This window comes from Myotis davidii, unplaced genomic scaffold (genome assembly GCF_000327345.1).
Source record: "Myotis davidii unplaced genomic scaffold, ASM32734v1 scaffold534, whole genome shotgun sequence".
Taxonomy (NCBI): domain Eukaryota; kingdom Metazoa; phylum Chordata; class Mammalia; order Chiroptera; family Vespertilionidae; genus Myotis; species Myotis davidii.
The window spans coordinates 253,371-274,876 of record NW_006286678.1 but is presented as its reverse complement, the minus strand read 5'-3'; positions in this window follow the sequence as shown (position 1 = coordinate 274,876).

The following is a 21,506-nucleotide window of genomic DNA, read 5'->3' as shown; positions in this document are numbered from 1 at the left end:
TGCCCAATGTACTTTGTTAGGCCTCTTCTATTTTACCTCTGTTCCTTAGCGTATTAGATCATTTAAAGATCCAAATATATTCCTTTTGGTTTCTGTTAACCCCTCTTTCACCTTGTGGATTGCTTTAAGTCATCAGCTAAGTTTGTACTAAAATTATGTTTGTCTAGAATGCCAAAAACAGAAAAATGACTAACTTGACCTACTCTATAAAATCCAATCTTCATTATGTCATATCAATATAATAAAACTGCTCATCTTCTGTGAATCTCCAAAAAAGAACTTTTTAGATGGAAAGCAACCTCTAAAACATACAAAATGGTGCTGCCCTGGGGGAAAACACCGGTGTGGCTGGGATCCCCGGGTCCTTGGCCTCCCTCTACTGTCACAGTAGGCGGTGATATACCTCCACAGAACCCTACACGTTCTCTTAACAGTTTGAAAACTACTGAACTTTATCCTTAACCTGCTATCCTGATGGTCTGTGGATTTATCAGTGGGAGCCCAACCTAATGCAGAGTTGGAGAAGAGCAGGACACTTCCAGGGGGATTTTATTCCAGAGATAAGCCTCAGATGGGATTTAATTATTTCTACAATTGACTTCCCTCTTTTCTAGTTTCTATGAAATAGAACTTGAAATTTAGAACATAACACAAGCATTCATTAATATTGCTCTGTAGATTATGGAAATTATAGAACGTGGAAAATTATCTAATGGTGATATTTAATAGCCTGTATCTTACTGTTGTTATTGACTCTAAACACGGATGCATTAATATTTTTATATTTAGAGGCTGCCATAGTATATTTCTATTTCTCACCTCCCAACTGGTTACAATTCATATTCAGCTGCTACACAGAATGCAACTATAATAAATAAATTTAAAGCTCAGAACTGAATGTCAAAAAGGTTCAAAGTGGTAATGACATCCATAGCTCTAAGACACATGTTTTCTCAAAAGGACAGCTCATATTTTGTATCTAGTACTGGAAAGCTCTTGGCTATGGCTGAGATAGGTGAATATTTACTTCTATCCTGGCATTGATACTTCAACTCCCATTTAAAATCAATAATTTATTTTGCAAGAAGACCTTCTAATGGTCTTATTTTCTTTCCAAGTTAGAGTGTGTCTAGAAAAATATAACCTTGAGAAGAATTTAAAATAATAAACTTTTGAAAAATACTTATTTTCTCAAATTTATTTATGTAAAGAGATTAGATTAATTAAAAATAATTATTTTTTTAATCAACTCGATGCTGAATATGTTACCCATCACTTTTTCAAGGTGACTTGTATTTTAAAAAATCAATATTTCACTCAGCGAAAATGTTATGGAATGAGACATGATAATTAGCATAAATAGATTACTTCTGTAATGCAATCTAAAATACACAAACTCTCCCCATAATCATTAATCTTTCATCTTGGTGAAAGTGGTTGTTTGAGTTAGCTAACTATAAAGCATAAGGCACTGCTCAACATGAACACATCAGTTAATATTTGAGCATCAGCTGGGTATAGGGCCCATATGGAGACCCAACCAAGACATAGTTTCTGTTTCCAAGGAATTTATATTCTAGAGAACAGATGAGGCAAGAATTATACCCGTTTGTCCTGGTGAAGATATTAAGACAGATGCCTAACCAATTACTGGGTGTCTGTGCCCTTTAGTCCAACTGGATAGGCACAGTTGGGGCAAGTGCTCAGGGTGTTAGGCGATTCCAAAAAGTACGCTCCTGTTCCCAGATAGGTGGCATCAATCCAAAGCCCAACTGTGACAACAGTTCTGAGATTCAGGTTCCGGCCCTTGTGCACAGCAGCTATAAGAAAACTGCCATCAGAAGGCAGAAGGCCACGTTCCGGCTAAGGGTCACTCTGCCAGTTCCATTTGCTGAATGCCTCTGTAGCAGTCACAAGGTAGAAAATTCATCTCTACAGGCAGCCAGCATATAGGGGCTGCTGGGAAGGGACTGTTGCTACTGCTGTCTGCAAGGAGATGATGCACCGTTTTCTGCCTAAGGTTAAATTATTGTTAGAAAATCAAATAACATGAGAGATGCTGTACTTAACCATCCCTGAAGAAATACTTGAAAAGAAAAATGATATCGCACAGATATCTTTATTGTGACATTATTTATAATAGCAGAAAAACATAAAAGAAAACAAAAAAATTCAACTGAGGTATTTAAGTACATTATGATTTATCACCCTAGGGTACTATTGGAATGCCAATACAGTGATAAATATGAAAACTGCCAAGTAACAAGGGAAGGTGTCCTTGAATTACATTAACTGAATAAAGTAGGAAACATAGTGATCATATGCTTTGTTTAAACTATATTGAAAAATTTAAATGTCAGTAGAGGCCGTTAACAAAGAACATAAACAAACAAATACTGAACTAGGAGTCAGACGATCTGGATTTATAACCTGAATTTGTCATTTATGATCTGCATTTGGGCAAGTCAATCAGTCTTCTTGAACCTCAACATTGTAAAATGGGCATAACGACATCAACCTCATTCAGAGGCTGTGAGTCTCAACTATGATAGAGTGTCTATTATCTGCATGTTATAGTTCAGTGGGAAGTGGTGGGGAGAAGAGCTCACAACCAGACAGCTGCTCAAACTCTGGTTCCACCACCATTATTTATAGCAGGGTAGACAGTTAATTAACTCACGATGCCCCAATTTCCTCACTGGTAAATGTTTGGTTCAAGGTTTAAAAGCATGGATGTTGGAGCCAAATGCTTGTTTGAATTGATTATTTACTGGCTTTGGCAAGTTATTTAACTTCTCCCAGCCTCAATCCCCTCAGGTATAAAAGGAGGATAAAACAGTACCTGCTTCATGAGCTGTTGCTAAGATGACATGATTTAATTTGTTTAAGTGTTTCTGGCACAGTGCCTGGCACACAGTAAGCACTTAATAAATGTTAGCATATTATTCAGAAAAAAATGGCAAACATTTGCACTGAAGAAGATTCTGAATTTGAATAGGAGCTGAAAGAAACCTAGATAGAACAATTAATATGTTACTACAGTAAGACCACGGGGGGAATTTAGTCCTTGTTTTAGATTTCTTTATTGCTGCTATAATTTTTGTTTACACAATAAATCATAATATAAGATGGGGGGAAATGAACAAATTCACCCTATGTACCATTCCTTGAGGCAATGCCTACTCAGTGACTGACTGATAAACTAATTTGTGTTGTAGTATTAATGTCTGGTAATGGATTAATATGTTATTGCTCCCAGGTAATATATTTGCATTTTAAACAGGCACCTTATGCTGAAAGACTGCTTGATGAGGGATTATCAGAGCCTAGGTACAGACTGGTGTGAGGAAGTTTTTGATTCAAAGGAACCTTCTGGCACTGCTGCGGCTCCCATGTCTTGGTATTTGAGGATCACACAAAGGAATGCTAAATTCTGGAGAGCCCTGAGGCTGCCCACAGCCATTCTTACCAGGATTGCCACTGCAGGAATCACACCCACCCTTTGCCCCAACTGCCTCTGTTTCCCCTGTCCCCATCCAGGAAAGAAAAGCCTTTTTCACAGAGTGACCTAAACTAAATTAATCTGCCCACAAAACAAATACCTCCCACTACTCTGTGTCTATAAATTTACATCACAAATATGTTAATGATCAAAGGATGCTAGCTGGAGTGCTCACTGAATTGCTGGAAATCAGCATCCTGAATGTATCCCATCACAAGTATTTTTGAGCACCTACGGAGGACCAGACATGAGGGACTGAGTATAGAACAAAATCCGATTTACTCACAGAGTTTTCTTACTGATGGGAGTTATTTCAAAAGCTGCAGAAAGTGGACTTCTCTGTGCCTATAATGAGTTGGCTGCAGTCACCTCGGCCCAAAAAACATGCTGTCTGTCCTCTCTTGGTCTGTATTCCATTTCCCTTCGCCTGTCACCCACTAAATCACTTGGCTCAGAGAATCTACAATGTTGTACATGTTCTACCCTGACTACTCTAATGCCCTTGCTATGGGCATTAATATGTTACTCTTAAGGTATCTCATCCTCAGGAGACCAGACTTGGTCTGAGTTCCATGCAAATCGACAAAGGAAGATCTATTTGTTCCTTGACTATGACCTCACTCTGTCATGAGTGCCCTCAAAGCAGCCCTCCTGGTCTCCAAAAGTCTCATTTGAGAAGGGGAGTGAAATTCTGGTTATGCCTGTTGGCTAAACCCCATGAAGAAAGGTCTGTGACTGTCAGCTCTTCACCCCTCTAATAACAGCTTAAACACAGGCCGAGGAGCCAGATGGGGACTTGCTCCTTCCCTTGCCACTTGCCTCTCTTAGCACTTTCCTCTGGAGCAAACTCCTCCATTCTCCAGATACAAAGCAAAAATGTCCCATACAGCTTAGTAAGGAATGACACTCTAAAACCTTGTTGTGAAAATGTCTAGGTCTGATGTCAGAGACCACCGCTGTTCAGTTATATCCTTAAGAAAAAAAGAAAAAGAAACCATAAAGGATTAGAGGGTGGAAAATTGACGTCGTTAGGATTAGGAGAACCCCAGTTCTGGGTAGTAAGGCTAAGTCTAGGTGTGCAATCAACAACTATCTCTTTCTCTAGAGTATATCTTCTTCATAGTCCATATGAGGCACTGCCTAGTTTCCTGATGGACAGAGACCAACAGCAACCTGGGTCTTCGGATCTCATGGGACAGACAACTCAGAGAGGAATCACCTCCTTGAGTGTACTCTTGTTTCTAATGTCCCAGCCAAATGAGTACATTTGGAATGTATATCGTTTTCATGGAGAAGGAGCTGGAAGCTTGATTATGTCCTCTGATTTTTCCTAATGTTTTCTGGGAATCAGTTAACAAAAAGCAAGAAGGTAAAGAACTGTTGAAGTGTGAATGGATCACATAGCAGATAAGCTCACATCTCTAAGACATGACTGAATGTCACATTATGTGGGAAACCACCTATTGTTTTCACTAGCGGAGAGGTGTAGACAGAGAACCCGGAAGGCTGGTGACCTTTGAAGCCCTAGCAAAGGTCAGAGCTGTGCACCACCTCTGTTAATCCAGATAATGGTAGCTGAAGCAACTTCCCCACCTTTATTTATGTAAATCCTTATTGATAAAATAGTCTGTGTGTCACTGGAACCTCCCTGCCTAAGGGCTATGGGTGTATCTCATACCAATAAAAGCTTGGTGAGGCCTGAGCACCAGTGGAAGTCCTTCCCCTTGAGTTGGACTTACCCGCCTGGCCTCCCATTATTTCCAAATTATCTCTTGTCTCTTCTCTTTCATTTGTGTGCGGCTCCTCTTCCAGGTCCTGAACCCTGAACCACGTGGGACGTGGAGGGAAACATTTACAACAACACTATCATGTGATTTTTATTTTTCATCCCATATCAGCTTGGGAGTAAAACTATATATAATAGTCTTATAAAAAAATGGTACTTCTCTGGATCTTTCTACAAGGGCAGCAACTTCAACTCCATTCTAAGTCTCTCTTTAAGTTCTTAGTAGAGCCAGTGATATTACTGCACATGGGACACGCTGTCTGCCATACCCTTGTCTCCTTTTCTGTCTACAGGTTGTCAAAATAATGACCGCTGATGAGGTCTTTGGGTCCCAATGCAATGCTGAGCCTACAATGCAAGTGAAGCATCTGTAAGCTTCTTGTCAAACAAATGAAATTTCTAGGACAATCCTGTAGACCCCAACTTCTATTTCCAGTGTTTTAGAGAGTATGGTGATACTGGCCCTTCTGTTTTGGCCCTTTCCTCAAAACTCATGTTTTGGACTATCGAGCCTGGGTCAGAATACAGTCTCAGGGATAGCACTGTTCTAGGCTCCCCCTCCCCCTTTGCCCAGTCTCTGCCATGGGCCTGTTATTCTGGATCCATACTGGGTGCCACTGCAACCCTCTCTATTTTGAGGATAAAGCCTTATGAGGGAGACTTCTAAGTTCTTCTTGTAAACTGATCTTTGACAGTAACTCCGTCAATCGTTAAGAAACACTGAGCAGATCCTCTACTGGGATCTCTGGAAAAATGGTGTTGAAATCATCACGAGTGTAGTAAGGAATTCTCTGACTTCATACACACTCTCTCAGTTTGGTCTCCATACCCTCTCCTCCATACCCCAAACTAATTCTGTTAAAAGGGATGTCGAAAGAAACCACAGCTAATTACATTATAAGAAGAAAAATGAGTTGTAAATATTAAATGTACTGGTTTAAAGAAATAAGTTGATTAGAGTACTGAGGGGAAAAGGAGAAGATAAATATTTATTATTGTATAATAAACAGGGAGAGATCCCAGATTTCAAATTAAACTTTTTAGGATGCAATTCTAGCAGGTGGAATTCTCTTAACTCAGCGAATTTCAACCATTTTCATCTCATAGCACATAGAAACTAATTGCTAAAATTTTTTGGCACACCAAAAATATATATTTTTCTCAATCTGACAAAAAATAGGTATAATTTTTATTGTGTGGGCTGTTGTCATTTTTTTTTTTATTTGACAATTTAAGGGAAAAGAGGTCAGTGCCCCTGAATAAATAGTCAGGTATTGCATGTTTTAGGTTTTCTTTTTTTTCAGCACACCAGTTGAAAATTGCTGTCTTAACTGATTAAAATGATTTTTAACATATTTTTGGATGACTTTGTTCACTTTTTCTTTAAACATCTTCTCTCAACTAAAGTAAACAGATAATCTTGGTAGCTTTAGTGAGACACATAAACATTTATAGTTCTAGGTTTGGAGGTAAGACTCACCAATCCTAAAGAAAATGATTTCAGTTTTATGTTAAGAGTATGCGCGGCCTTTACTGCTTTATCTGTTTGTGCTGTCCTGGGGCTCCTCTTCTATGCTGATGTCATTCTCTTTAATGTATATCATTTATTCCTACATGGCCTAAATAAGTGTGGGGTGCGCACCTTTTAAAGAATCCTCATTTATACAAAAGTAGGAACAAAGACAGATCATGTACCATAACAAAACTATCCAGTGCGATTCTTTCCCAATTACCCTGTAGTTTAAACAATGCATCCTTTAGGAATGCTGGCTTATTGCTATGGCAGTTATGAACTCGGGAATTTTCCTGTGTGATTTACCTTCCCCACTACTCTGTAATTGGTGGAGAACATTAAAATAAATTCTTTTAGATAAGAAAAAAGAAAAGAAAAAGAAACCACAACAATAGGCAATTATTCCGTTGTTTGAAACCAAGAGGCAGCCTGAAGCCTCTAGGAAGCAAAATCATATTCTTTCAAGAAATACTATAAAATGCTTCTGCTTTCATCTCTAAAAGGCATCCATCTACAAGCTTTTCATTTCGCATGACCCTGCTCAGTTCTGGTTTGCATTTAAGTCTTTGTTCATAGCGGTGGGGAATCAAGTCAGAATCAAAGCCTCCCAGGGGAGGAAGGGGAAGATGGATGTGTAATGGGTGCTGGGTAGCCTCACCCAGCAACTCGGCAGTTCCACTAATGAGCCACACTCGCTCACGCCCCCCTGTCTTTCTGCAGTCCCTGCTGCTTCCTCTCCTGACGTGTACCTGGTGCTGTTTCCTAGACAATCCTGTTTCTTGTTGGGACTCAGCTCAGGCCTTGGCTCATCAGGGAGCCAGTCTGGCAAAGTGTCCCCTCGGTGCCCCCCCAGTGCCCTGTGCTTCCTCCGTCGCAGCAGATGTCTGTGTGCAGCGATTGTGTCTGTGTCCGTCTTCTCCGTGACAGAGGTAGCAGTCTGATGGCCTGGCTACTTTTCATCTCTGAAATACCAGGCCCGCGCCCGTCACGCATGATTTGAGTGAATTAATGAACGTGGGTGAGGGGCCTCTTGCTCTTGGGAGGGACACCCCACAGAGTGAGGGTTGTGTGTCTGCCTTCGGAACGTTTTTCCGTTATGGTAACCGGGCATAACAGAAAGCCCCTTCGTTGCTGCTTAGAATCTTTCTGTGTTTAATAGATGGATGGTGGGAGAGATGGGTGTTCTGATTTCCTCTTTTCACACCAAGGCTCAGGGAATAGATAGTGGAGAATAACTATCTATTAAGAGCACCTTGTAGCCAGGTGGTGGGCTGGTGGGGTGTGGGTGGGGGCTGGGGAGACCTCTGAGGTTCTTGTGCAGTACTCACGCTAAGCTGAGGGGCGATGGACTTGTCCTAGGGCTTGTGTGGAGGGGGAGGGGAGGGACACTGGAGAAAAGGCCAGCATGGACTGCAGAGCTGATTGGGTGGATGGAGGCACAGGGAGGCAGTCATTCAGTGACTGATACCAGGCCTGACCCAACTGAAACAATCCAGATAAAGAGTTATACCAACAGCTGCAAATGCAAGGTGAGCCCCTGTCAGAATAGGAGAGCCAGTGCAAGCCCAAGGACAAGCACAAGGTCAAGGGTCCCCTTTGCCGCCTCTCCTCATCCCTGACGGTCTTGTCATACCTACCTCCTCCCAGTATATTGATATCATCTTGGGAAGGGAAACTGGGACGTGGAAACTCCCTGAGAAATGAAACATATTTGACTCAGAAAATACTGAAAATTATCCAAAGAGACTATTTTAAATATTGCCTTAGACTAAGCTTAAATTGGATAGCAATGCAAGTTACTATTACTATTATTTTCACTAATCCAATTGGGACTTTAGGTAAACATGAAATTAGTTTCAAACATTGCTATTTTTCCACATCCAAGTTGAAGTACGAGTTAATTTTTCAAGCTTGTTCCACACTTTCCTCTGACCTAACTGAAAGCTGGTATGATGAGACAGGATGTCTCTTTTGCCATCCAGAGTCTAATCTGGTGCCTGACAGGTGATCTCTGCTCCATGAACACTGAATTTGACATGTGACTATCTGTAGCTGCATTCTTTTCTCAAGATACTATTAATTTGCTTTGAGATGAAATGATCAAATTCATATGAGCTTTACAGGTATAGGTATCAGCATCTTTCTCATGTAATAAAGTGAAGGTAAAATGTATAATAGCATCTTTAAAGACCACAAAAATTCTGCTTACAACAATAAAGTAAAAAGGAGAATGGTGTCAATTATCTCAATTATTCAGGAAAGCTGTTATTTTCATCAATTTATACAAAATTTCCTTTTACAAAATACGCACGTTTGGCTACATAGGCAACAGCTATCTTCTTCCCACCTGTGCCCCATTGAAAATTTCATGGACGTTTGCCAGCGTAATTTCCCCAGACAATGCATATTACTATATTTTACTGAAACCCTACAGAAGCAAAACGGAGAGGGAATGAGGGAAGGGAGAATAAATGGGTTTTCAGGAGACCTGAATTAAATTATTCTGTTCATTGTTTCCTCCCTCATTGACAAAAGCAAAGTGAAGTAGGAAATTGAAGCGATTATCTGAATAACACAGGCTGCCTGTCTCAGGCTTTATGTCTCTCTAAAACAAGATGGGTAGGAGTGGAAGTTCTTTGTTTGGGATGCTGATTTCTCTAAGCTTCTGTCAGGAACACGGGCTTGGCTTTCCTGGATGCACAGCATCCAGTCAGGAGCTACAGTGTTTCATCTGCAATTCTGGATGAGACACAGTAAAGAACGTTCAGCATCTCAAGTGGTCCTGGAGCAGCACTCAGGGATAAACTTCACACCTTCAGTTACCTTGAAAGGGCTCCTGCTTTCTCGGTGGTCCAGAGCTGTGCCCCTATTGGCAGTCCGCAACTGGAAATGCTGAGCTACCAGCACTGACTTCTTAGAGATGATCACCTTACATACTATTGTCTATTGATATCATGCTTGGGCATGTATAAAGTGCTTTTTGTCCTGCCACCAACGCCTCCCTTTCGAGCTCTCTATATGATCAACCTCCCCGCCTGCTAACTTCCCGGGAGCGATGTCTTGTGTACTTTCAGAAGGACTTGAAATTAGGGCATACCGTTTCCTTTTGTATCTTCATGCTTCTACATATCCTGTTTCCCCATCCTTATGTACTCTGAATAATTCCCGATCTTTCTAGACTCCTTTCAGGAATCATCCTTTCTATAATGTTTACCTGACATCACCTTCCCTTCTGCCCACTCTGGAGAAATGCCACACATTTCGTCCTCTCCACTTTCCTAGTATTCAAGAACTCCTACGGCAGAAACCTGTCACATTGTGTGTAAATGTGGATACACTCCCGTCCCTCCACTCTAGATTCTGAATTCCTTCAGGAAAACGGGTCTCGCCATTCATCTTTGCATGCCAAGATCTAGAAACAGTGCCTGGCACAGATTAGGTTGTACCATACAGGATCTTTTTATTTTTTAAGTCATGAATGAGGTAGACAGGATACATCTTCACATCCTTATTTTCACACTAAGTCTTGCGGACTTGGGAATTTAAAGGATGTACTCAAGAGTCTACGCGGACAAAGGGTGGAGTGGGAGCTTGAGTTCTAGCAACCTGATTCCCAGGAGAACGGTGTTTCCTCCTGGGTGTCTGCCCATTGGAGAAAGTCCTGTTTTACCAGTTCCCTCTTTCTGCAATTAGAAGAGCCACATGTTTTTTCTGCTAATTGGATATTACAAATGGACAGCAGCACATGTAGAGGTTAAGAGCATTGACTCCAGAGCGAGGCTGCCTGCCCCAAATCTCAGCTCTCACCTGCTGACCTTACCCACTTCTCTGCATCTTGCATGTAAAAATGAAGATAATAGTAGTTATCTGCTAAAGCAGCGGTTCTCAGCCTGTGGGTCGCAACCCCTTTGGGCGTCGAACGGCCCTTTCACAGGGGTAGCCTAAATACATCCTGCATATCAGATATTTACATTACGATTCATAACAGTAGCAAAATTACAGTTATGAAGTAGCAACGAAAATAATTTTATGGTTGGGGGTCACCACCACATGAGGGACTGTATTAAAGGGTCACGGCATTAGGAAGGTTGAGAACCACTGTCCTAAAGTGTCAAAAAAGTTAATGTATGTGATTCATGACACCAGCACCCAGCATGGTAAGTGCTGTATGCATTTGCTATAATTATATGTTTGTTGTTACTAAAATGAAGTGATAAAGAATTCCTTGGCACATGTGAAGTTTGACAAGGAGTGAAATAATAAAAGTATCCCAACTGGCAAGAAGGTTGAGAATTATTGGAGGGGCTGTTTGTTCTTCTGGCTGAATTTTGAAGACCATCAAGTAAAATCAAATACTTCATGCAGTACACTAACAGAAAATGCCTCCTTTCCAGGAGGATACTGATAAAGAGGCACAAGCAAATTTTCTAGTTGCTCTGAGCAATTTGGCAAAGAAATAATATAAGCGGACATCATTTTGAGTAAATACTCCCGTTATAACAGTCCCTTAAAAATCATTAAACATGCCTCCAGGCCAAAATTTACAAGAGAACCCACCAAGAAGATTCTGTTTGGAAGGGGCCGCCTGTGGTTGCACAAGGAATATTTAGGGATCTCTCACATTGCAGAGCTATGTCTCATTTAAGCGATATTATGGATGCTAAAGATTGCCTCCAAATGCAATAGAAATCAAGCGTAAGGTTGAGACAATAAAATGCAAGTAAACTGCAATAATGTGCCAATCTGGAGACTCACCAGCACATCTTGGAGTCACACTGGTGAAATAGCATGTCCAGATTAAGTCATGAAGTCAGGGTTCTCATTTGAGAATGCTAAGGGGGTGCTAGCGTTGAATGACACTAAGTGGGGGTGTTGCTAAGTCCTGATGTGCATTTGTGAGATCCCTGAGTGAAAACATAACAACAAAGGAAATATCCCCAGGATCGAGGAAGAAATTGAAAATGCCCATTGCTGACAGAAGGCAGCATGGAGGAAGAGAAGCAACAGCGGACAGAAGTCAGAAAATCTGGTTCTTGTCTCCGTTCCGTTGTTCTTAGCAACAACGTTTTAAGACGTTAGATCATCTCTGAATTCTAGTCTGTAAATTGGGGTTTCTAACACCTGTTTACTTTGCAGGCCTGTGGTTAAAATCAAATGACGCAATGAATGTGAAAGCACTTTTAAAACCTTAGTGGCAAAAAAATTCAAGTTGTTCCCAAAGAGAAATTTTAAAGCCACCTCAAAGCGACATATTTCCCATACACAGAGCCCACATTTCTATTCAAGGAAGATTGGAAATGAGCTGCTTATTTGCATAAAAGGGATAAAGTAAGAAAAAGTAATGGAGCTAGGAACAAAATGGTTAGTGTTTAACAAGTGAGCAAAAACAATTGTGTTTTGTTTTTCCCTGGGAGGCGATATAATTGAAAATTTCTGACTCTCAAATGAGCACAGAGCATGATTTTTGAAGAGGCCTTACTTAGCATGAGTTCACAGGAGTGTGCTCTTCAGACCTAAGGGAATATTGAATGGCGGGCTTAGGGTTCCATTAGGAAGCAATTTTCCTGGGGCTGAGTAACTCGGGATAATACCAGCTGTGACAGGAGAAACCTTGCCAGTCACCCTGGTGGCACTGGGATAGGCTGACCAAAGCTGCAGGGCTCATTTTTCAGAAACTGTGCCCCTGACTCGCCTGGAAATGGGGCCGGCAAACCCGAAATCTGTGTTAACCAGTAGTTATTTTTCATTCTGAAGTAGAAGCTTAAATCCCTAACTCATGAGGTCTGACAGATGACTGCATATTGGGGGTTGTGCAAACTACAGGTTTTTCTAATTCAGGATTTGCCAATGCAGAATGCATAAATAATTCATCCCGTTTTCGCAAACCTGGAAACTTTTGGGAAACATAGTGGGGGTAAAAACACATTTGTAAACTCTCATACGCTAACTGCATGCAATGACCCAAAAGAACAAAAGCTAGGGGAGAAAATGCCCACGGCACTGAAACTAGATATATTACCTATTACAAACATTACAAAACTATTTCTCAGCTGTAACATAGTTCAGAACACTTTCAAATATGACACCAGGAAGCAGAGCACACCTTTGCTGATGGAAGCTGTTGGTGCCCTGCCCTTCACTGAGCCGATGCAACCTTCTCCCAGTTGCTGAGTGTTGGCTGCTAAGACTCACATCTTCCCTTTTCATCCAAATCTCTCCAGACCCCTCAGCACCAATGACTAGTTGACACAGAGGACAAAAGGCTGGGCCCCTTGCCTAAAAACAGAATCAGTTCTGAGTGGCAGTTTTTACTCAGATTTTCCTAAGGGGCCAGGACTAAAGTTCGGCTCTCCCTGAGAGAACATACCTTGCTTAGCTTTTTCCTTTCCTCTCTCCGGCTTTACTCACTCTCCTCCTGAGAACACTCCCTCAAAAACATACTTTCTGAAGAATCTCCTTCTAAGTCCCTGCTTCTAGGGAACCCCATGTTTAAAAGATACCCTATAAGAACACATTGTTGTGGAATGCAGGTGGGAAGATATTCTGGAAAATTCTCCTAAATGAGTGGGTCGAGGCATTGGAGGTATGGATAGGCTATGAGAAGAATGGAGAAAATCTGTTTTGGAGTTCTTTCTTCCGACAGACACCTATTATAGTCCAAGACAGCAGTGGTGCAGTCAAGGCTATTTGTTTTTCTGAGATGGGTTTCCATTAGTGATGTTCTGATCTGAGAAGGAAACCTACTGTAGCATTTATCAATTGCTGCAAAACAAATCACCACAAATGTATAACTTAAAACAACACATGTTCTGTGGGCCAGGAATCAGAGCATGGCTCAGCTGCGTCTCATGCTTCAGGGTCTCTCACAGACATCAATCAAGGTTTTGTCTTGGCCTGGGGTCTCATTGGAGGCTCCACTGGGAAAGGATCCATTTCCAAACTCATGTGGTTGTTGGCAATATGTCACATTGAGGGCCTCAGCTCCTTGCTGGCTGTTGGCTGGAGGCCACCCTCAGTTCCTTGCCGCATGGGCCTCTCCAGATGGCAGGGTACTTCATCAAAGGCAGTGTGGGAGAGCATCAGTAGAGAGAGTCTGCTAGCAAGAAAAAAGTGTGAGCTAATATAACAATCACATTTATGACATTCCTTCATTTTTATCGTAGTTTATTAGAAGCAAGTCTCAAATCTTGCTCACAGTCCAGAGGAGGGGTTACACTGGGGCAAAATGCCAGCAGAGGGTAATGGGTGCTGTAAATTGAAGCAAATAATAAGGAATGGATTGTAACCAAACTGCCAGTGATTCAGAGTAGAGTCTTCAAAACAAAGACGAAAACAAGAGAATACAATGGTGTACAATTGCTTTTATAAAATACACTGTTAAATCTAAATGAATAGCCCTAGTCAGTTTAGCTCAGTGAATAGAGTGTTGGTCTGAAGGGTCCTGTGGACTGAAGGGTACTGGGATGGATTTTGGTCAAAGGCATGTATCTAGGTTGCAGGCTCAATCCCTGGCTCTGATCCAGGTGCATGCGGGAGGCAACCAATCCATGTGTCCCTCTCACATTGATGTTTCTCGCTCTCTGTCTCTCCCTCTCCCTTCCATTCACTCTAAAAAAAATCAATGGAAAAATATCCTCTGGTGAGGGTTAACTAACTAACTAAATCTAAATGAATAATGACAATGTGGGAAATATCTAAGTGCTAAATAAGTTGTTTGAGACAGAGCTGAGCCATGCTCTGATTCCTGGCCCACAGAACATGTGTTGTTTTAAGTTACTACATTTGTGGTGATTTGTTTTGCAGCAATTGATAAATGCTACAATGGACTTATTAGTCTCTCTGTTGGGGGCAAGTTCCTCAGCCAGGAACTTGACCCCTCTGGGTGCAGGAAACTGGAAGAACACACGAGTTACAGTAGGTAAGTGGGATGTGCTTTATTATGAACAGAGCAGCCAAAAATTGGCTGGTCAGTGGCACCTTATATACATGCTTAAACAAAAGAGGCCCTATGCCAATTAGTGATGTCCATGCTACATTAACATCAACAGGTTACATAAGAGTGCACCTGCGCAGTATGTATATTGCTCCTGTAGAGTCATTGCCCTTGCACATGCGTAGGGCAAAGGGACCTTTAACCTAGTAATACTGCTGTCCTTGCCTGCATGCATGGGTGTGGCAAGTGGGCCTTTAACCTCTGACATACTCTGGTCAGGGCCCCCACACCCTCCCACTCCTTTTTAAGGCCCATGAGATCAGGGGCATTGTCTTTATTGCTGTACGGCCCGAATTTAGAAAACTTTCCCTTCTTCACATGGTCCTCTCTCTGTATATATGCAGGTCTGTGGCCTAATCTCCTCTTTTTATAAAGAAACCAGTCATATTGGATTATATGAAGATCCCACCCTAATGACCTCATTTTAACTTAATAACTTCTCTAAAGACCCGATGTCCTAAATTAATGTACACGATAGAGGCACAGTAAGTATTTTCTTAATTAAAAATATGGGACAAAGCACATTCTGAAAAGTATTTTAAACAGATAACTTAGTTTATTATAAATGACTCAATTTTTAAGTATTTAATTTTTGCTCTAAGTTTTATAGCCAAAACGACTCTACAGCCTGGACCTTACATGTATATATAGTTGTAAATACAACCAAGTACCAGAGGGCTTATAAAGTAAGGGACCCTCCTTTATATCTATGAAAGCATAGTGAGCCTGCTGGTCATTTTTGAGTATATCCCAGAATTTATCCTGCTAGCACTGATTTTATTGCAAGAATATTCACAATTGTTGCTTGCCCTTGTTTTAAGCTCTTTAACTGCATACTGATCCAGGGACTTCTTTTCCTGTGATTCTAATGGAAGGAAATAAAACTACCAATCCCATACAGATGTCAGCGAACCAGCCTTGCAGACAGCTGGAAGAAACAGGTGTACAGAAACCCAGGCACTATTAACATATCTAACTGAGTAAGTGTCGGTAGCTACAAAAGTAATTAAGAATGAGAGAGAGCTGTGTGAATCGACTAATAAAAACATTGCTGGTAATCACTGCCAACTTAAAACTCATTTTGTGAAGTTTTCTTTAAGAATAGGAGCATTTTATGTTGAATATTACCTTTTGTCTTATAATTTACATAGGTATCTTTAATGAACAGTTTGTTTATAGTTCCACTATTTCCTGTGTGTGCTGCAGGTGTGTTTGAAATGGCAGCATCAGCATTTAGAGGCAGCAGGCTTCCTCTTGAATATTTATAGAAAAATTTCAAAAATATACCTAGCAATTTTCTTTAAGTTGTCTTTTTTAAATTACCATGTTTTCTCCTGTACCAGAAACATACTTCTTTTAGAATAAGAAAATGGGCCTTTTCCACCATGGCTTCTTTGTCATTCTCAGATTTAATCCTGAGAATGGTTCCATACAATATTTTATGACTATTAATCAACTGCCTCCTGCACACACCCCACTGGGGATGTGCCCGCAACCGGGGTACATGCCCTTGACCAGAATCGAAACTGGGACCCTTAAGTCCGCAGGCCGATGCTCTATCCACTGAGCCAAACCGGTTAGGCCTTTACGACTATTTTTATAAGTATCACAGAAGCACGTGGTTATTGTAAAAAAAAAAAAAAGGAAATAATTTATATAGAAAATAAATCACCCATGATGCAGCTACTACAAGGCATGTGTTAGATAAGATGTGGAATAATCTTTTACCAAATGTATTAGTTTGATAGAGCTTCCAAACAGACAGCTATGGGCTGGATGCCTTAAACAATAGACATTTATTTTCTCACAGTTCTGGAGGCTAGAAACCTGAGGTGAAGGTGTTGGTAGGGTTGTTTCTTTGGAGGACTCCTCTCTTTAGCTTGTTTTCCCATGGTCTTGTTAGCATCACAATTATCTAGTTTATTGACATGAATAATAGGAAGAGAGCAAACGGGAGGCCAGACCTTATAAGCATGGTCACCAGGAGGCAATAGTTTCACGCTCCCCAGGGAACCACCAGCTCATTCCTTGCAGATCACTAGGGGAAGGGATCACCAAGGGCTGATAGGTGCATGCACAGGGAAGTCAGGGTGACGTAGGGAAGGTACTTGCCTGTCAGTCTAGCCTGGGAAAAAGATCATTCACGAGGATGGTGAAGCCATTGCAAGCACATAAATCTTGTGAGGGTAAAATCCCCAGACAAAGACTTCCCTCTCTCCTTCTACTCCCTTTCTCTCTCTTGCTTTGTGACCCACATTTGCCCATGCACTTGCCCACCATATGGCCTTAAGCAGTCGCGTGGCCCATGGTTATGTGGACCCTGCATGCAATAGATTGCAGCTGAGAACACAAGCTAAGCTAACTGGATGTTGGACTGGACTAGACTTTAATATGGAGCAGAAATTCTGGGAAGTAGCCTTAATGTTAGCCCTGCTAAAGATAAGATTGGACTTCTTCTATGGTGAGACAGATGGAGATGGGACCTTGAAGGGGAACTCCCTTAATTCTACGTCATCAATAAAGCTTTCTACAAAACCCCATCCTCCCATGGGGGCCTCAGGTGATTCTTTTTCCCACGGCACCCCAAGATCTCCACTTCCACCAGTAACAGTCTTCCCTGATATGCATACCTGTGTTCTAAAATTTTCTTTTTATAAAGATACCAGTCATATAGATTAGGCCCTACTTTAATGAACTCATTTTAAATTAATTACTCCTCTAAAGACCATCACCACAAATACAGTCACATTCTGAGGTACAGGGGGTTAGGACTTCAACACAGAAATTTGGGGAGGATACAATTCAGCCCACGACATCTGGCTTTTAAAAAACATGTGATGTATGTGCACGGAATGGCTTTATTGAGGTGTAATTTGAATGCAATAGACTGTGCATGAGTAATATGTATAATGTTATGCATTTTTAAGTTTGTATGTGCTTGTGAAATGTATCACAATAATCAAGATAATAAACTTATTAGGCCCAGAATAAGTGATGTCCACCCAGCGCAGTCCCTTCATCGTTGCCAAACTGTAGGGGAGGAAAACTTTTTCCTTCTTCCCTTCTAGGTCCTTGGCTATTCTAATAATCAAATTGACATAACGGGAAAAGAATTTAATTTCTTACAGGTGATAGTCCCACAAAGATATGACACTCAAAGGCAGCCAGACAATCAAGGCTTATCCACCTTCCTGAGTGGAGGAGAGGGATAGGGGTCTGGGGCTTCAAAGGGGGAAAAGGCACGTCACAGAAAGAGGAGGAGAAATGTTTGGTAAACAAATGTTTGCCTGCCCTACAGATAAGTTATTTCTCGGAATAGCTGTCTTCCTGCTATAGGTCCCCTTTCTAACTTCTTCTTGTCAGTTAAGTGATGAAGGGGAAAAGCTCTTATTGAAGTTGCTCAGTCTTAAAGCTGAAGTGGCATATTTTGGGGTGGCACAGTCTGCTACCCGTCACCCTTATGACTTCAAGTAGTGACAAAAGACCTTTGTGCTTGATTCTTCATGTTTTTAGGATTTTTTAAACTGCTTGTATTTTTAAATTTCACCATGAGGGGCCTGGATGGGGGTTTTATTTCCTGTGCTAGAACCTTTGTCTCACCTTGAAGACTGGTAGGAATTCAGCACTGAAGAATTCCAGTTGATTAGTTACTTAGTAATTTTTTCCCCTCCTCTATGTAATCTGAAATTTGTTTTTGGAAATCCAATTACTTGAATAGGGATAGTGATACTTTTGTTTTTGTATGCTTTCATATGTGCTCTTATATTTTTTATTTCTTTCCACTCTTGGTAAGGTTTTCGTAATCTTATTTCCCAACTTGACTATTGAAATTTTTATTTTGTTAATCTGATTTTGTAATTTCCCAAGAGTTCTTTCTGGTTTCTTTTATTTTTTTTTCTTTTTCTTTTCCAGAGCAGCTTGTTCATGATTTATGGATATCATATTGTCTGGGCTATTTCTTAGAATACTAGTTATACTATTTTAAACCTTTTCTTTTCTTCCTTGACTTATCTCTATTTATTCTGGTCATCCCCTCCCCTTTTGTTTGTTTTGATCTTTCTTTTTCATATCATACAAAATTTTCCTCAAAAGTCTCTTGATCCTCAGCTGTCTAATTACTTTTAATAATCAGTTTTACTTAAACTCTTCCTTTAATTTCTTTAAAAAAAACACACAACAAAAATCTCTGAAGGCCTGGGAAGGGAGCAGGTACAGGGTGGGGGGAGTTAATGGGAAAAAAAGGGGAGACATCTGTAATACTTTCAATAATAAAGATTAAAAAAGAAAAACAAACAAAAAACTCTACTTGTATCCCTTTATTTTTTAACTGAGGATAAATTCCTGCCTCCAGGTTGTTATCTATGATTACCTGTGTTACTCTGTTGAGCAGGGATTGAAAATGATGAAAATGAGTGTTTTGTATATAGAATGTCAGTTAACCTTCTTTTCAGTTCCACTTCTAATCCCTGCTCTTGTGAATTTCAAGATAATCTCTCTAGGGATTTGCTGGTTGAATAAATGCCTTCTTTGCTGTATTCTCTACATGTTTTGATGTTCCAGCATTCTTCCGTCTGCTTTATCGGTCAATGTTCCAATATCCATATTCTAGAAATTTGTTCAAATCTACCTTCTGCTAAAGATTCCTTTCTATGTTGTTGGTGTGGGTTTATACCTCTTCAAAAACTCCTGTTTTAGTCTTCTACTATGCTTTTATGTCTTGGCTGAATCTCAGTTTGCCATCTTGAAGTCTGTAAAGAGGAGCAAGACTATCCAACTTAAAAACATTTTGAAGATTAAATGCTATAACATATGTCAAGTTTCTTATTCTCATATTAAATACTAGCCCCACTTTCCCATAATGTAAGAATATCTCTTAACAGATGTTCTGCCAGCCAACTCTCCCGCACAGGTAACAAAATTTCACCCTATGATTTAATTTTGAACTTTCCTGTCATGGGAAGTAAACATGCTTTTCATCTATTCAGAGGAGGATTTTATAGGTTACAGATGTTTTTAGAAAACTGATCCTAGTTCTACTTTATTTTCCTGGTACAACCTGCCTTCTACTCAATATTCTGCTTTCTTGCATTTTCAAAGTTGGGCAGTGTTGCTTCTCTTTATAAACTTCAAGATGGTAAACAGACCATACCAAGAGCATAAAAGTTGGCAGTCTCACTCTGGGCAGGGCTGCTCTTTTATCTCTATCCCAAGAAGATGGCAAGCAGAGCTAAAGCCATCCCACAGTAGAGTAACTGAGCTAGAAATAAATATAACTCCTTGAGATGTTAGCAAGCAGAGCTAAAGCCATCCCACAGTAGACAGTAACTGAGCTAGAAATAAATATAACTCCTTGAGATGTTAGAGCCTCTTCCTCCTTCTCAGTGGTATTGTACCAGCAGCCCAGGCTGATTGCTAGGAATGGTGACCGTTTTACATAAACAAAAATAATTAAATAACGCCACACCCATAAATTGAAAATATAATCTTTTGAGTGAAGGGAGGTCAACTCCCCCCCCCCTTTTTTTTATAAGAGCTGATGAAATTGACCTGAGGCATAACTCCTAGCAAAGGATATTTAATGGATGGAACAATCTTTGGGGTCTCTGGGACGTAGACTGGAAGAGATAAAATACTATTTCATTAGGTCAAGAAGGTGAGAAAATTGAGAGAATGAGGCAGCAGGTAGGAAGTGGAGTGCCCGAGTCTTAGGACTGTATAGTACTTTTCATATATTTCAGGGTGAGAACAATTACTGACTAACTACAATTAGCACATAGGATGGGACTTATCTGAATTTACAGTTCTATTCCTGATGTTTAAACAAAAGGACTTTCAAAGATCTGAGTGAACAATTATAAAACACAACGGACTTTCATCTTTTCAAAAGAGAAAAACAAAATGTTTAGTTTTCTCTCATATAAGAAGGTTGCCCTCATATTAGTTCAGAGAGCTTGGATTTTGCATAAAATAGGGTAAGTTGACCTAATTGTGTAAAGTAGCACTTTGGACAGGCACATGGTTGAGGGGTGGAAGTTCTATTCTGGGTAGTCGACCTGTTATGGTACTACCCAGTTAACCAGACTGTGAGGTTTAAGGGCACAGTACACAAGACTGCCTTCATTTCTGACCCCAAGTGCAAGTTTAGAGGGTTTCCTCTAGGTTAGATATCTTTCTAGAAGAACTCTAAAAAGGAAAATAATAACTACATGAAGTGATGGACGTATTAACTAACCTTATTGTGGTAATCATTTTGTACATTGATGTGAGAGAGACACATCGATTGGTTGCCTCCAGCATGAACCCTGACTGGCCCCAGGGGATCAAGCCTGCTACTGAGGTGTGTTCCCTTGACTGGAATCAAACCTGAACTCTTCAGTCTGTAGGCTGACGCTCTAACCACTGAGCAACGAGCTAGGTCCCAATGCACTCATCTTAAATCACATGGTTGGTTTTTTCGGCATAGCCAGATCCCCCTTTGTTTGTTTTTTATTTAGTCAGACCCCACTTTAAAACTACCGGGTGTGGCTGGTCATACCCTAAAATCCAGTGTGGCCAGTCCCTACCCAAACAAAGATACCAACTGCAGAGTGTGCAGAAATTATCTTCCAGAACTCAAGGAAAAAGCCATATCTCTCTTCGGGCAAAGCCAAATTCTCCACTACATATTTACCCATAAAAAGAGGTACTCGTCTATTTCAGGAAGACAGAGAAT